This window comes from Pieris brassicae, unplaced genomic scaffold (genome assembly GCF_905147105.1).
Source record: "Pieris brassicae unplaced genomic scaffold, ilPieBrab1.1, whole genome shotgun sequence".
Taxonomy (NCBI): domain Eukaryota; kingdom Metazoa; phylum Arthropoda; class Insecta; order Lepidoptera; family Pieridae; genus Pieris; species Pieris brassicae.
Genome location: NW_025575913.1, coordinates 10,001 through 15,000, shown reverse-complemented (window position 1 = coordinate 15,000; position 5,000 = coordinate 10,001). Strand labels below are relative to the sequence as shown.

Sequence of the window (5,000 nt, the reverse complement as noted above, 5' to 3'; positions counted from 1 at the left end):
GAGAAACATACGGCGCGAAACTGTCGAGCGGCCGGCCGTCGCGCGCCGCACCTGTACGAGAAACATTTTCCTCTGACGTTGCATCGGAATAATTATTATAATTCATTATTATACATACATACATACATACATACATACATACATACATACATACATATTATTAATAAATATAATTGTTTTTTTTGTTTTTTCTTTTCTTCAAATAAACCCACATTGCCATTTTCTCTGAGCGTGTGCTGCGAGCTTCAACGAGAAACATATCTATCAATACAAATGTCTATGCAAAAAAAAGAAAACAAACAAAATCATATCAGTCAATAAAATAAATAATAATATTTTTTTACTACTACTACTACTACTACTAGTACTACTACGTGCTACTACTGCACGCCAATACACATACATAATAAAATGAAAAATCGTCTCTCTCTCGCTCGCTCTACGAGAAACATTCGACGTCCGCTCCAATGCCGACGCGGACTATTGCTCTCGGTATAGATGTGGAGCGAAACAGTCGTGCGCACAGCGTCGACTCGTTCTCGTTGCCGCGCGTCGTTCGTCTCAAATAGACACGAACGACGGACGAGAGAGAATGTGTTCTTGTTTTTGTGTTTGTGCGAAGTGTGAGAATATTATATACATATATTCGCGCATGGATGATATAGATATGGGTATGGATTTTCGGAGGAAATTATATCAAATTCGTATTTCGAATGCGAGACCGCCGAGATCTTTCCCAGCTCTCTCTCTCTCTGTGTGTGTGGTGTATAGTACATTTTATATATCTCTCTTGTGTCAACACAAAATAACAAAGAATATACATACTACTCCTCCTCATATTTTATATAATATAATATAAAATTATATTATAGCACCGCGTTCGCAGACCGTATGGTGATGTTACCAATCGACCAAGATTTGGGACCGTCTCCCCCGGTGTTATCTGTGATGTTAAAAGAATACGCTTCTAGGCACACCTCAACGCAGGGCGCCTAGCGTGTTCGACACGTGCGCGGTCGCCACGGCGACCGTATATGGAAAGAATGTATAAAAGAGGACGCACACGCGCCCATCGTCGAAACGGTGTGCGCAGCGTCGTGTTGGAATTTATCCCTCAAGCTCCGGGCGTTGATCGTATCTAGTGCGAATCATGCGTGTGTGTGCGCATGTAATTGCCAGCCGAGTTTTAATATGTTTACAATAACGTATTGAATAAAAATTGAGAAGTTGCGTTTAGATGAATGTTCAATTTTCAAATTGTCACAACATCGATTCCCGCCCGCGGGGTCGTGTTCGTTGCAGTTTTATGTCCCTCACAGTGGTCGAGCATCGTTGTACATCACCTCGTTGCGAGATCGTGACGGGACGGCCGCTCGTAGACCGGTCAAAGTTAGTCTATCGATATGAAGCGCGAACGTCGCGTCGCGTGCAAATTCGACGCGTTACGTTCACGCGTGTCGAGAAGGCGCGCGCGCAAGCGCGCGCCCCTCGACGCCGCCGAGCCAGCGGCTCGCCGAAGCCGCGTGACCGCGGTGTAGGCGTGTCGTTTGCGTAAGCAGCTCCCTGGTTGATCCTGCCAGTAGTTATATGCTTGTCTCAAAGATTAAGCCATGCATGTCTCAGTGCAAGCCGTATTAAGGCGATACCGCGAATGGCTCAATATATCAGTTTTGGTTCCTTAGATCTTACTCAGTTACTTGGATAACTGTGGTAATTCTAGAGCTAATACATGCAATCAGAACTCTGACCAGTGATGGGATGAGTGCTTTTATTAGATCAAAACCAATCGGCGGAGGGCCATGCGTCCGAAGTCGTTAATTTTGATGAATCTGGATAACTTTTGCCGATCGCACGGTCCAGTACCGGCGACGCATCTTTCAAATGTCTGCCTTATCAACTTTCGATGGTAGTTTCTGCGACTACCATGGTTGTCACGGGTAACGGGGAATCAGGGTTCGATTCCGGAGAGGGAGCCTGAGAAACGGCTACCACATCCAAGGAAGGCAGCAGGCGCGCAAATTACCCACTCCCGGCACGGGGAGGTAGTGACGAAAAATAACGATACGGGACTCTTACGAGGCCTCGTAATCGGAATGAGTACACTTTAAATATTTTAACGAGGAACAATTGGAGGGCAAGTCTGGTGCCAGCAGCCGCGGTAATTCCAGCTCCAATAGCGTATACTAAAATTGTTGCGGTTAAAAAGCTCGTAGTTGCATTTGTGCGCCGCGCTGTCGGTGCACCGCATCCGCGGTGATACTGACACGTCTGCGGAGCATATCGTCGGTGAGCCGGCGGTAAAACGCCGGTTCAATATCAAAATCCTATCGCGGTGCTCTTCGGTGAGTGTCGAGGTGGGCCGACAATTTTACTTTGAACAAATTAGAGTGCTCAAAGCGGGCTCAAAATGCCGCTTGAATATTTCGTGCATGGAATAATAGAATATGATCTCGGTTCTATTTTGTTGGTTTTCAGAACTCCGAGGTAATGATTAATAGGGATAACTGGGGGCATTCGTATTGCGACGTTAGAGGTGAAATTCTTGGATCGTCGCAAGACGAACATCAGCGAAAGCATTTGCCAAAGGTGTTTTCATCAATCAAGAACGAAAGTTAGAGGTTCGAAGGCGATTAGATACCGCCCTAGTTCTAACCGTAAATATGTCATCTAGCGATCCGCCGACGTTACTACAATGGCTCGGCGGGCAGCTTCCGGGAAACCAAAGATTTTGGACTCCGGGGGGAGTATGGTTGCAAAGCTGAAACTTAAAGGAATTGACGGAAGGGCACCACCAGGAGTGGAGCCTGCGGCTTAATTTGACTCAACACGGGAAATCTCACCAGGCCCGGACACCGGAAGGATTGACAGATTAACAGCTCTTTCTTGATTCGGTGGGTGGTGGTGCATGGCCGTTCTTAGTTGGTGGAGCGATTTGTCTGGTTAATTCCGGTAACGAACGAGACTCTAGCCTGCTAAATAGGCGTCGTCATTCAAGGTGTGCGCGACTCTCGGGGAGCGCAACTCACTGGCGACGTATTAAAATTCTTCTTAGAGGGACCGGCGGCTTCGAGCCGCACGAGATTGAGCAATAACAGGTCTGTGATGCCCTTAGATGTCCTGGGCCGCACGCGCGCTACACTGAAGGAATCAACATGTTCTCCCTGGCCTAGAGGCCCGGGCAACCCGTTGAAACTCCTTCGTGCTGGGGATTGGGGTTTGCAATTATCCCCCATAAACGAGGAATTCCTAGTAAGCGCGAGTCATAAGCTCGCGTTGATTACGTCCCTGCCCTTTGTACACACCGCCCGTCGCTACTACCGATTGAATGATTTAGTGAGGTCTTCGGACCGACACGCGGTGGCCTCACGGCCGTCGGCGTTGCTGGGAAGTTGACCAAACTTGATCATTTAGAGGAAGTAAAAGTCGTAACAAGGTTTCCGTAGGGGAACCTGCGGAAGGATCATTAACGTTGGTTTTTTCTTTTTGTTTTGTTGTTGTCAAAGACTCGCAAAAAAAGAAAAAAATACAAAAAACACGTGAATGATACGAATCAAAATCGAATCCGAGACGGTTGACTCTCTCTCGTCGATTCGCGACGTGTGCGTTGCGACACGCTTTGATTAGCGTTCGCTATCGCCTATTGATACTTTGAAATAATATTTTAATTTTTGTGTACAACCACGCAAATAAAAGAGATTTTCTTTCTTTTCATTTGTCGTACACGTTAATGATAAGTATTATTTTCAAATTTTTTTGTTTAATTTTTTCGCACCTTTTATATTTTCTCATACAAAAACACACACAAAAACAAAACGATTACCCTGAACGGTGGATCACTTGGCTCGCGGGTCGATGAAGAACGCAGTTAACTGCGCGTCATAGTGTGAACTGCAGGACACATTTGAACATCGACATTTCGAACGCACATTGCGGTCCGTGGAGAAATATCCAGGACCACTCCTGTCTGAGGGCCGGCTGCATAAAAACAAAAAGCCACACTGTTCGCGTGACGAGCGGCGATCGCTGCGACTCCGGTCGTAGCGCCGCATCTCTGTCGCGCGTGCAATTGACGGTTTCGCTAGGCCGCCGAGCGGCCGAACGATCCGTTCGAATATATGTTCGATTACGACTCGTCATCCGTATTGGCCGTGTTAAGCCACGTCTATACGATACTTTTGTCGCACAAATAAATTCTCCCCGCCGCACCGTGTCTCCCGCGGCACGGGGGCGCGTCGAGTCTTTACGCAACGACAACGACAACGACGACAACGACGTTCGCGTTTACGCGTCGCGCGTGTTTGCTCGCATCGTCCCGGTCCCGCATGGCGATCGCGCGACGGTCGGCGCCGGTGCGCGCGTCGACGTGTCTCGACGCTGTCGTTGAAAGTTGTCGCGTTCGGCTCAGTTTCTCTTACTCTCGCGAGAGGAAGCGAAACGCGCGCGCCCGCTGCTCTAGCGGTTGCGCCCAGTGTGTGCGTGCGGTGTTTGTGCAATTGTAGTGTGTACGAAATTATTGTGACGTGTGTTCTTAAAACGGACGGAACGATGCCGTCGTTAACGAACAACAACAGAAGAACCGCTTGGTGGTGTGCGATTGATTGATTTCGCGCAACGCGACATCTATGTGTCGCCACCACCACGCTGTTCGCAAGGTGCCGCGCCGCTTTCGTGCGAGCGCATATAATGTAGGCGGACTCGACGTCCGGAGGGCGCGTGGCGTCGTCGACGCGCTTGTAAAAATAGCGTGTCGCGTACGCCCGTTGCGCCGACGGATATCGCGTCTGCCTCACACCTTTTTATCGTTGGCCTCAGATCAGGGAGGATCACCCGCCGAATTTAAGCATATTAGTAAGCGGAGGAAAAGAAACTAACCAGGATTCCCTTAGTAGCTGCGAGCGAACAGGGATGAGCCCAGCACTGAATCCCGCGGTCGTCTCGGTCGCGGGAGATGTGGTGTTCGGGAGGTTCCGCTTTCTCGCGGACTCCGCTACCGTCCAAGT

At 48.7% G+C, this 5,000-nt stretch overlaps 3 non-coding genes across 3 annotated transcripts in view; all 3 read left to right on the top strand.

The window, feature by feature from the left end:
- The first annotated feature begins 1,560 nt into the window (after positions 1-1,560).
- LOC123719200 lies at positions 1,561-3,466 on the top strand. The gene has a single exon (XR_006755266.1). It is a non-coding gene; the product is annotated as a small subunit ribosomal RNA (ribosomal RNA).
- Positions 3,467-3,817: 351 nt separating this feature from the next.
- Positions 3,818-3,974, top strand: LOC123719194. The gene has a single exon (XR_006755261.1). It is a non-coding gene; the product is annotated as a 5.8S ribosomal RNA (ribosomal RNA).
- An 829-nt stretch (positions 3,975-4,803) lies between these two features.
- The window catches only part of LOC123719196, a 3,949-nt gene continuing 3,752 nt past the window's right edge, over positions 4,804-5,000 (top strand). The window contains exon 1 of the ribosomal RNA XR_006755263.1: positions 4,804-5,000. This exon is cut by the window's right edge and continues 3,752 nt beyond it. This is a non-coding gene — a ribosomal RNA (large subunit ribosomal RNA).